The sequence below is a fragment of the Crinia signifera genome, chromosome 5 (assembly GCF_055691185.1).
Source record: "Crinia signifera chromosome 5, ASM5569118v1, whole genome shotgun sequence".
Lineage (NCBI taxonomy): Eukaryota > Metazoa > Chordata > Amphibia > Anura > Myobatrachidae > Crinia > Crinia signifera.
In genome coordinates, this window is record NC_139221.1 from 95,013,395 (window position 1) to 95,026,553 (window position 13,159).

Genomic DNA, 13,159 nt, shown 5'->3' on the forward strand with positions numbered 1-13,159 from the left:
TTTCGGAGAACTAAGTCCCCTTTTTCAAGCTGTGTGTGGATACCCTTGCCTCAGACTCCTTTTAAACCCACTTCCTTGACACATGATAAATTGGTTGATCTTATATCTAACCCCATTAACTTCGAAGTGAGTGGCTTTTTTATCGAAAGGTTTTGTGTTTGTACTGCACAGAGAGGTATTTGAGGATGTGTCCCTTTCCGCTGGGACAACTCCAAAAGAAATTGATGTTTTGAAGTAAATCTACATCTGCCCTCACTCTTGCCCTTAAACAAGATGGTGGGCGCAACTCAAGCATATCTATACTGAAGAATAAGAAACATCCCTTGAGTGAGAGGAAGTGGGAAGAGTGAATCAGACAAACAGAGTCCATACTATTGAAATATAGAGGAGGAATGTAGTGCGATGAAGGGCAGAATTCGCAGCCGCATCTAGATATAAAAACCCGGAAGCGGAAGTGATGATACGGCGAATGGAACGCAAACCGGAAGTGCCGTGTGGAACGCACAGCACTTCCGGCCCGCGAAACAGCGGCGTTTCTCATTGGAAAATTGGACCCACTAGACCCAGGAAGTGGGTTTAAAAGGAGTCTGAGGCAAGGGTATACACACACAGCTTGAAAAAGGGGACTTAGTTCTCCGAAACGCGTTGCAGCTTTTTTGGATACAGACTGCCGATCTCAGTGCACTTTCACTTTGCACTTTAAAATGACCAGACACTTTAAGAACGCACCTGCACTTTACCTATAGCAAGCCATCTGCGGTGTGGCCGCAGGACTTCACATGGAAGCATAGCCCACCGCAACTCCAGCATATGGTGAGAGAATGTCTTCATTGTACATTTGCTTGGTGTTACCAAAAGGAAATTGAAATCCACCCTTGGATAATCTGTAACTATCTGTATTTTATGCTGATTTTGTGGTATTGTATGCTCATTTTGTCACATTTTGCCATACTTTGTCACAATAAATTAATTTCCAAATATTTATTGTGAATATCACATCTATTTAAGGGGGTTGCGCTATCATTCAAACATATCTGCTTTTTGAATCTGTACTTTTGAAGGTGGTGTACCTTCTATTGTTTTAATAGCTGCACCCCACTTAATTAATTGCGCTGAATTGCTCCACAAACACTTGTTATTGCAAAAATACAGTAGGAAAATAAGTGAGGTCTTAGTGGGGCCAGGTTCTTGGGCCATTTTTTGTTCCAAAAATAAGGGGGGAAAAGACATAGAATTACCCTGTATTTTAGAAATAAGCACCAGGCTCTACCAGCCAGGGAGATATTGCCACAGCTGGTCTTTGAGACAGTAGCATTATCCCACCCACTAGTCAGTTTTGGCTGGGGTTTCCTGCGGGAAAGGGGACCAGCCAATAAAGGCAATGCAAGGGCTGAAACATGGGGTTATTCTTGGAATCCCTGGCCTGGCAGGTTCCGAGTTCATAGCATTAAAGTTTAAAACAATACAAGTAACATTGTGTTTTACAGGTGGAACTACAGGTCCCAGCAAGCCTCCCCTGCTGGTACTTTGAGAACTCCAAATACCAGCATGTGGGGCATAAAGGGACCACTGGTACCTGTAGTGCCTTTGTAAAATAAATATTAAAATAAACAATTCATACAAATACACTGTACAAAGTAAAACTTAAGTTTTAATATCTACACCCACACTCACATACATATGTACACACACTCACACATACTCACCCACATCCCCCATTGCGCTCTCAGTCCTTTTCTTCAGTAAAAATCCATATCACCTGTAAAAAAATTGCTCAACCATTTACTGTGTACAGTGTACTGTAGATCGGTTCTCTTCATTCCTTTTAAACATCCAAGAGTTCAAAATAAAATGAATTACCTGAAACAGCGGAAGTACGGAATTTAAGAGTAAACACATAAATCCCCTTTCCCAGATGCCGGCCTCCTTTTGATTTTTGTCACTAGATGATCCAGCAGCCAATCAAGGAGTGCCATGTATGTGCTGATCTCTTCTTTAGTTAAGTACAGTAGGGCTGTCAATCATACTGCATGTTTCCAAATGCTGCTATGGTGATAAAGTCTTATAGCAGCATATTGTGGGAACTGCAGCTAAGACAAAACACTGGGTTAATTTAGGACAAGGCTAATTGCAGGGAGGCTTGCTGGGACCTGTAGTTCCACCTGCAAAAGACACTTTTAGTCATTTTTCTTCACAATTTAATGCTATAAATTTGGCACCCACCAGCCCAGGGGTGTCAAACTTAGCCCCAGGCTTCAGTCCTTGGATGCTCTGGGGGGAGGGGGGGTTGTTCCCATTTCCCCCACGAAGCTGTGGCATTACCTACCTAGCTAGTGTGCAGCCTGGTGCTTGTTTTAAAAATACGGGGGACCCGATGTCTTTTTCCCAACGCATTTCTGAGATGAGAACCGGTCCAAGTGCCTGGTGTTGGCATTTTAGAGAGGGACCGCTCACATTTTTTCACAAGTTTTACACAATATTAATATGAAAAAGATTTCAGAGTATTTTCAAAGTCTTACATACATATTGTATGTGTCCCACTACAGCTTAGCTGCGTATAACAGCTGGCTGTAGTGGGACTGAGATGCATACAGATTGCAGAATGTTACATATATCCACATTACAGATGGCTCCCATTAGACTCAAAGGGAGGTAGAAGAATACACCCCGGTATACCATGTGTTGTGTGCTATGACTTGTACACATCGCAGCAATAGCACAGATAGACACATCTGTACAGTGCAAACAATATATAGACAAGATCACCATTATGTCCCTAATTATTATAAATGTGTCATATTATACTCATATTACCAACTTTTTTATTATCCTCCTAAATATCACTATGCTACATGCCGAAATTGTGACTGCATACCAGTAATGGAATATGCCATCCAAATATTGCATTTTTTAATTCAAAATTCTGTTGAATAACAGTTAATTAGGTATGAAAATATTTCTATATACAGTACAAGGCTTTCATTTTAGTTTGTAAATAATTTATCTACCATATATACTCGAGTATAAGCCTACTTTTTCAGAAAAAAAATTATGCTGAAAAATCCACCCTCGGTTTATACTCGAGTGAGGGTCCCACTTGAGTCAATAAGTTTTCCCAGTTTTTTGTTGTAAAATTAGGTGCCTCGGCTTATATTCAGGTCGACTTATACTCGAGTATATACTGTATGTATCTTAGTATATATTAACCTTTGAACATCCCATTTTTCTTTTGAAAATTGTATTACTTTTCAGCCACCCGATTGACCTAAAATTTTACAATTTAAATAGAAAATGAACAGAATTTCACCATGAACATACTGTATGAAATCTGTGACTTTTCTAAGCTTAACAAAATTTGTCAGTGTAGTTTGTTTAACATTTAACATCTGTTTGAAAATAATACAGTATGCATGTATCATAGATAAATTGAAAATATTTTTTTAAATATTTCATGGAATCCTATTGTTAAAAATAAAAGTTCTATTATAATGTTTTTGGACATGAAAAATGAACAAGTTACAGTAGTATAACAGCTTGTGACATTAGAACAAAGTATGTGGGATTCTTACTGGAATTTACAAATCAGCAGTACTTCGGTTGCATAACATCCTTTGACTGAGATAAAAAGAAATTGCTGGAGATCAGTGATAGGCCAAGGATCTATTTCGCTTTGTTTAATATTAAAAGGGAAATTGCAACCTCTTTCATTTTTGATACAATAATTTATACCTTTACATGCTCATTCTAACTCCTCTAAAATTAGAGCTCTGAACTGTATTATTTGATATAAATGCAGAGACTTTTAAGTTATAAGCTTCTTATCAAGTACAAAAGTCTTGAAAGAGTCACCACAAATTATTTGTATGCCTAAACTGTATGGTCTAACAATGGTTTTTGAAAAAAAAAAAAGTTTTTTCAGTGGACAGATGATTAATTTAATATATTTAAAGGACAGTTATATATACTGTATGTACATAGATTACAATAATTGTCTCAGTTATATATGCTTATAGTTTATCAATGGAGTAATGTGTACAGTCGTTATTGACATTAGACAAAAGTACATTTCCAGGTTGTTGATTACTGCTACGAATAACAAATTACAGTACCATGCTACAGTACAATGCTTGATTGATTGACTATTGGTAATGAAGGACACCACTGCATCAAGTGAAATTCCTATTCATCTTCCTCAAACCATTATACTGTACTGTAGCTCTCCATTGGCCATCAGACAAAGGGCCTGATATATAGGGCCATATGCTCTAAGCTTCAAAAGTGATAAAATTGAGAGTAAACAGCCAGCCACTCAGCTCCTACCTGCCATGTCACAGACTGTGTTTTAAAAATGACAGGCAGGAGCTGACGAGGATGCATGAGCGTCCATTTTATCACTTTTGAAGCTTAGTGCATCTAGCCTTTAGACCCATATGCAATTGTCCGAAATTAGCAAATTGCAATTTTCGGCACATACAGATGGAGCGCCTCTCAGCCAGCGCCGAGGGGTCACCCGATAGTCCTTGCTGGCGAGCATCCCACACGCATGCGCGTCCCAGTAACAGTGTGGCGGGGATGCGAACCATGCGTGTCTCCGGTTAGGGTGGAGCGTGGAGATGGGGGACCACATCAGGGACCAGTGGCAAGATGGTGGGGGAGCTCCGTTAGAAGGTTATGCATGCACGTCTATTGCGCATGCGTCCCCTTCTGGTGGCTGGTGATGTGAACGCCAGCCCCTGGATAGAAGAGAGGCACTCCGTCTGTACACACACATGCCAGTGCAGGGACAGGACACTTTGTTTTCTGAAAGCAGCCTGGGCCACTAAGGGGGGGGGGCTGCGGCGGCAGCCATTGTGATGTGAAACATGGTCGACCTGCACCTAGCTTCACCGCTAGGCTGCACAGACAGGAAGCAGGATTCAGCATTTCTTCAAGCGGCCTGGAATATACAGTTGTGTGTGGACTGCTCCGGGAATGGCCATGTCAGCAGCCGCTGTGACTCGAAACATTGCCATCTTGACTGTGCAGCCAAAGAGCTGCAAGTCATGTATAAAGGGCTTGACATTTTTTTTCCAATAAGTGTTTTATTAAAATTTTGACACAATAAACAGAGTAAAAAAAAAAAAAAATTATGTCCCAGTAAATGCAAACAAACTGTTGTTCGAGCATCTAATCCTGCTCAAATTATGACATTTAACATTTAAGTAAAAATATAGGACAAGAGAGAAAGTAGGAAAGAAGAAGAAAAATGGAGAGGGGAGGGAGGGATTCTGTGGCATTTCTAAATGGTACAAAACCAACCAGGAGGTAAATGTCCCCGTTGCAATATTAGACTGGGTGTGCAGCCAAAATGATAGGGCTCACTTTAAGCTGTAATCATTAATTATGTCCGGGAAGATTTGAAGTCAAGCCATGGCAACCTGTTTGCTTTCTGGTGTCACTAACATCTCTTCCATAGTCATGTACATAGCTATCCTGCTAAACCACTCCTTTATGGTAGGGGGCGTAGTACATCGCTATCTCACAGGAATGACCGCTTTGGCAGCACTGTTAAGGAATTTTAATAGTGACTTTTTATATGTTGATAGGAAACCTGGCACTAAATGAAGAAGCAAGAAAGCGGGCACGGAGGGGACAAAAGGACCCACTATTAACCTAAAGATTGAAATAACATTATTTCAAAAGGCGGCGAAGTGAAGGACAATCCCACCAAATATGAACTGGGGAACTTGTGCCTTTGGCACAATGCCAACATGTGTCGGGTACACCAGGGATCATCCTAGCAAGCGTCAGGGGGCATCTGTACCAATGTGACAAAACTTTAAATTGCATCTCAATCAAACTAGCTAATCGGACTAACAAAGTAGCCTGAATTTTTTTTCCCAGTCCTTCTCAATTAAATCAAGCTGTAGATCCGGTCCCCAATCTCTCGTGTATTTAGGGAGATCTGGGTATTTATTTTCAATCAAAAATCTATAGCATCTGGAAAGAAAGTGCAGTGAGTGCGAAGAATCTAAGCACATGTTTTCGTAAACCATCAGGGACCAAGTAGAACCAGGGCGAACTTTAGTACTCAGAACAAAATGTATCAATTAAAGATATTTCCATATCTCTGATGAAGGGAGGTTCCATTTGGATTGCAGTGTAGGAAAGGGGATCACTTCACCTGCCTCCACCAGCTGGTTGACGTGTCTTACCCCTTTTGATTGCCACGAGTCAAAGCTTCTACCAGAAGTGCCCGGTGGAAAGTCTGGATTATTAAACAATGGGATCAAGGGGGAAAATTTGGAAGAAACATGCAGATGTAGTCTAAGCCTATTCCAACGGGACAGAGTAGGACCAATGGTGGGTTGCGTGATAGCCGGGATCTTTGAGCACCATGGGTATTGAGCTAGCAAGGTTTGCAAAACTTTGAGGGTACATCATGGGAAACTCCATTATTTAACTTAAAAAGCCTACCAACAACAAAGCATCTGCTCATCATCCTGCTGCCATGAAGCTGAGCCTATTTTGATGTGGATGCCTGGATATGGAGTAGTCATTAGGAAAAAAAACAGTTTGTATCCCAATTGCACACTGAATGAGAAACATCTGAGAGCCAGCTTACCTGGAGATACCCCTGGCTTCTCCAATGGCACTCAGGTGTCAGCAATCCCTCCTAATGCTGACCCATCTATGCCTCTCTGCACAACACTTTTATTGGCAAGCTGCTCAATCAGAGGTAATGTCATTCAGGTGCCAACAGGGAGGGGTAAATCTGGTTAGATGTTGTAAGCCATTATCATGTGGCCTTACACTGGGCTATTAGGCCCAAAAATTTGTTATTGTGCATGGGATGGGTTTGGGAGTGTGGTTCCCTCTTTGTTGGTATGGCTGGTCTGCTCCAGGTTAGCACACCCTAACACTTTATTAACATTTATGTTTTTCCCTATCACATTGTATGTATTATTTTAACCACACCTTCACCTCCTTACATAGCACTTATGTGCTTCTTATTAACCCCCACTAATTTTCATTTGTGTGCTGCCCTGGAGTACTCAGCCTGTGCCGGCATATTGGGGGCCCACACCCCAGACCCATACCCAGTGTTAGGGACCCCCAGTGACTGAGATGCCTTGACGTACGGCCTGGGGGCTTAGCCCTATATCTGCAGATATATGCAACCAAGAGCTCTGTATTATCTGATTATTATATGTATATATCTCATTCAGTGTGCAAATGGAGTAGTCATTGTCTGGAATGACAGTGGACACAGCTCAATGGAGACAGCACAGCTCAGCAGTCACTAACTTCAGTAGATGGCCAGTGGACACAGCTCAACATGCAGCCATTATTAACTGGAGAGTACAGACACAGTACAATAGAGATAGCACAGTCCAGCAGCCAATGACTGGGGTGTATGGACAGTGGACACAGCACTATGAAGACAGCACAGCTCAGCAGCCAGCACAGCAGCTTGGCACATAGTCAACGCCAAAGGGTATTTATAGTATAGTGTCTGATGGCAGGAAAATGTAATTTTGCATCATTATGGAATCTAAACAAGGAAGGAAAAATATTTCCTTGGATAGGGGATGTCTCAAGTCTCTGAGATCTGAGCCTGCACATCTAGTATAAATGTGCATGTGTGTTTAAGATAAATAATGCTCAATAATAATAGGCCAGCTTGTATCACAGTTGCTCAATTTGTTTTGAAACCTAGTTTAAAATAATAATTACTGTACGCATACTATACATGTATTCTTTTATCAACAACTTGCTAATAAAAAGGACAGTACTTCATCACGTTAAGTGGCATAAATTGTTATTGACTAAAATTTGCTACATTTAAGTTTGTTAATGGGTTAAAATTAGCATAATTAGAAAATGAAAGTTTTGCATTGCATGGCTCTGCTGAGCTTATATATATATATTTTTTACTGTATTCCAATTCTGACTTCATAAATTATTTACAGAGAAGTTGGGCATTGAATGGGAAATGACAGTGTTGAATAACATTTGTTGCAATGTTCAGTTCCTTGGAGGTGCACATAATAGTTTGCAACTTACACATTGCATACATTTTTTCATTACACATAACAAAAGTGTCCTTGACATTCAAGAGTTTGTCATACATATTTTAGCATGCATCACTCCAGGGTGTATTTGAAAATATCCTCCATTTGCCTTTAATAATAATGAGTTGTCAAATGGAATCGGGATCTTGGTTAATCTAACATAATGTACACTTGATGGGTTTTATTAACTGTCAAATGAGGTCCAACAGCCATCACAACTATTTTTCCCTTCTGTCGTGCATTCTTCCCAGTGCATATCATTTGTGACCATTAAAATAAAAGGTCAATAGTCTTCATTGTTTCATAGTCTTTTTGTGTACAATGCAGTTTAGTATTTTCAGACATGCTGAACAGTCTAATTAAATTGTTGGCTTGCAAACAGAACATCATGAAACTGAGCAGTTATTGCTTTTGAAGCAAGCTGGAAAGTAAGTGTCAACGGTTTATTTTTTATTTTTTCCAAATTAGTTTTTTGATGTATATTTTAAATAAGCACAGGAGTTTAAACTTTCTAGAATATTTACTAAGGGTCACAGTGATATAATCAACAGGGCTTAATATGCATGTTTGTAGTGTTTATATAAGCAGAGCTGGCCCTAGGCATAGGCAAGCTAGGCAAATGACTAGGGAACTTGGAATGTGTAGGGGCCTAGGGTCGGCAGAGTTCCTGCTTTGTGCTGGATGCCACAATCGGAGTACTCAGCACCAATCAGGCAGCACAGCTGGGAGCCAGTCGTGGGAGCTGAGAAGCTGGGTTTATTGGGCCGTCGGTAATTGTACCAGTTTCCACTTGGTAGGCTGGCCTGGAGGTGCCCCAGTACCACACCTATGTGATGCCTCTGTACAAAAAGTATGCCAGCAACATCCACCAGGTAATAGGACACAGAAGAAGCTGCCCAGCACAATGATTCAGTAGAAGCCATCTGGCACTATTACCTCGCTGCAGCCAAAAATGTATTCTCTCCATCCAGCACAGGGAGCCTGAACAGTGGACATATGTTCTCACTCATTATTATTTGGCCAGTATTCAATGCTCCCGATTCACAGTTTTTTCAGCGAATCGGGCTGTTTTCACTCCTTGCAGTGAATCTTTTTCACTGAAAATCTGATTCACCCTACTCAATGTTCACTGTTCGCCGAAAGCGAACAGTGAATGCTCGCCAGTTCTCCGTTTCATGCTCGCTGCCATTTGCTGGTGTATTTCAATGGGGTTTTCACTGGGATTTGCCGAGAGTGTATTCAATGCTAGGAGGAAGAACTGCTTTCAGCATGATTTTTACCATGATTCACCGTTTTGCATTCGACATCTTTTTTTTAGGTGAACTGGAAAGTGATCTTTTAAAATAAAGGGATTTTTGGGTCAAAAAATCTGAATATTTTTTTTCTGTGAAGGGGCATGCTATTTTTATTCATGTGCTTGAAGCACATTAATTTATATTTAATAAAAAAAAAATTACACATTCGCCAGCAGGGGGCCGGGAGACGCTCATTAAATATTCACATATTCACTTTACACTGGTCCCGGCTTATTACGAGTGGGACCAGTGAAGCGGCTCCCTACCCCTGCCCTGCCAGCTCTCCCTGGGAGCCCTCCCCCACAAATTCTGGGGCAGGCAGGGAGGCTTACAACTCCCTGCCTGCCTCCGTCCCCCAGCTCCCTGCAGCAGTTACAATTCGCCGTCAGGGGCAGCGATCCCCTGCGGTATTGAATAGGGTGACATGGAGGGCTGCAGCCCTCCAGAACCCTGCGAATGTGCAGCGAATCCTAAACAGGATTCGCTGCACATGGAGAAAAAAAAACATTGAATTCTCCCCACTGTATAAAGACTCCAAGTGGTGCTGGGATATTAAAAATATGCCATTTATTAAAAATAATACATTTTATTATTAGATAAACTGTGTCACATCTGTATTTATAAGATGTTGGGCAGTACGGATGGTGTAATGGTTAGCATTACTGCCTCACAGCACTGAGGTCATGGGTTCAATACCCACCACGGCCCTAACTGTGCGGAGTTTGTATATTCTCCCCGTGGTTTCCTCCGGGTACAATCCAAACATATACTGGTAGGGAATATAGATTGTAAGCTCCATTGGGGCAGGTACTGATGTGAAAGGTCAAATATTCTCTGTAAAGTGCTGCAGAATCTGTGTGCGCTATATAAGAAAATGCTAATAAATAATAAATAAAATAAATAATAATAAGACTGCAAAATACATTTGCAATTTCATAAAACAGCTTTAAATATATAATAAAAAATTAGTGCAGTTCTGTCTGATCCTTTATGTTTCATAGAGAATACAAAAATATTTTTCCCTTAGAGGGACATTCACTTAAAAGGCTAACTGACCTGGATTTGCCTTTAATTGTCACAATTTAAAAAATATAGAAAATATCGATTGCTTTTGCATTTGTTCTTGGACTGAAATGTAGAATAAAGATAAACATACCAATTCCCAAATGTAAATCTGTCTGCCCATTTTACAACTTCCCCACCTGTAGTGAGGTCCGAATTCGCCCCCCAGCCGATGGTTGGGGTTTGCGCATGCGGGAATATGCGTAGGTGTAAACCCTTGGAGAGAACACCTTCAGTGAGTTTCACACTGGCCATTCGCTCAATAATAGGCAGACAGGGGGCAAGCAGAGGAGGTCACTGGGGCCACCCAGCATTTTATGTGCGTGTCCACAAAAATGGTGGGTGCACCCATGGAAACGCTGGGCTGACTACTTCAAATGATGCCTGCTTGGGGTGGGCAAATTATGTCACTTGACATTAGCTCCTGCCCCCATTTCATCCATCACCATCCAGAATAAAAGTTCCTTTGGGTATAGATATTCTTTTATCTATGAAGGGATAAAAAATTATTTGATGCTAAGAGTACACAGATACTCGCATGGTAGCACAGGGATTCGCTTGGCGAGGGGGCGGTCATTCAGGGGTGCAGTAGGGAGGCAGAGCAGCATTTACCTGCTCACTAGCAAGCATGTTTGAATTGGGCCCTTCTCTTGTTTCCGTAGGATTGAACCTACATCACAGCATCTGTAAATCTCCAAAACTTCCACTTCTATAACCTTTTAGCTCATATAGTATACTATACAATTAGATGCAAATAATGTCCACTCATGCGAAAAAATAATCCTCAGTCTAAATTCAAGTATGATAAATCAAATCTTTCTGTATTACATTTCCTATATGTCATTTTCTTCAGAGGTACAGATTAGTTTCAAATGGCTGATGGTCAAGTCTATTGGCTTCAGAAATGTAATCCCCTCTGTTTAGGATCACAATCCCTCCACTTTTATCTGCACATTTTTCTTCTACAATTTTATTTCCTTTAAATGATCTTGAAAATACTCTTTCTGGAAATACGAGGGAGTCAGAATTATTTTTTGTATGGCCTTTTTTTTTTTTTTTTACTCATCCTCAACTAGAGCAGACAAATATATTTTTTGTATGGCCTTGTTTATTTTTTATTTTGTTTTACTCATCCTCAACTAGAGCATTGGATGTTCCAATAAATGTACATATAAAATGTGTTGTTTTTGAAGGTGTTAGGTTTGAATACAAATGACGGAGAGCTGCTCTAGTCAGTCAGTAGGTATTATGGTGAATTTGTGTTATTTCACGTAAGCTTCAAATTTGTCCAAAGTCTTGTTTTTAGTAAATTGAATAGTTGGGTTTAGGAATTGGGAGCTTTGTACTGCATAAATTGATTCAATCTGGATTCAATTTTGACATTCAAGTTTTTTTCCCCTCCCCGTATACTTTATGTTATTCTAAAACTTATTTTTTTCTTTTGTGTGTTTGTGTGTGGGGTGGGGGGTTTACATTTATTACTCCAAGACTTGAAACTTGTATTTCATCTTGCTTTTTGTCTACAGTTACAGTTAGAAATTCTAAAAGATGATCCATGAATTTATCTGGATCTTCTGTTTCACTTGATGTCTTCTTATTGAAAACCACTCACTACAGAAATAAAACTTTTGTAAAAAAAAAAAAAAAAACAGTTGACTGCAATGATCTACAATGATGATTTTATTTCTGATTGGCTAATGGCATTTAGTGCTCTCCAAGTAATAGTACTGACTTCTTTGATAGCGATCTTATATGTAGTTACAGTCATCTAATCCCATTACTTAACTGACATTTCAGATTGAACTGCTGCAGATTCCTATTTGATTTTTAGAGTGGAAAAAAACAGATGTTGCATTTAATGTAATTTCATTTATAGTAACATTTATGTATTACATTCATTCTAATAGTTACAAGTTATTTTCAACCACCATGATATGTATTTAAGAGGTCAAATAAAACTGCAATAAAGAAATGCAGTTCAAATTCAGAATATTGCAGGTAAACAAAAATAACATTACATAATTGGTGCAAACTGAAAGACCAATCACCCATACGTAACTTAGGCCCTTATTCTGATCGGTGCGGACTTTTCCGCATTCTTTCGGATGGCGTTTTTTAGCCGTCTGCGCATGCGTGGCGATCGCTAGGCGCATGTGCCACGCATGGTCTCCGTACTTGTCCTCACTAATCCCGTACAGAAATGTGCACCGCATACATTCGGGCAATAGGGGTGTGTTATGGGCGTCATGCGGAATGACACAGGGGCGTAGTTTCAAAGTGGGCTAAACTGGGCGGAAACATGGGCGGACACGGGGGAGTACACATATTTTGGTAGGCGTGCATTCGGACAGCACGCCGAATGCACGCGAACAAAAAGGGAAGAAATGTGCGGTGTCCAAAAGGTTACTCTTGCTTTGCGGACACCACTCGGTCATGCGCTAGGCAATCGGAACGCCTAATTAGGACGGACGCACCTCAACCAATGTCACCTGAACCCAATACAATCACATACTTTACCCATTACTTGTTAATTACACGCTTCTCACTGCTACAATTGGAAGCATTGCAGCTTAAAGGGAACATTACATGCTGCACTTGTCACACACTTTTACACTGCAAATAATGCACACAAATTAATAATATTAATACTAATACACATGCCACTTCTGCATGTATAAATTAATACAGACATTTGTGGGGCCAAAATAACATTTATTAAACAAACTTTGGCACAAATTTAAAATACAT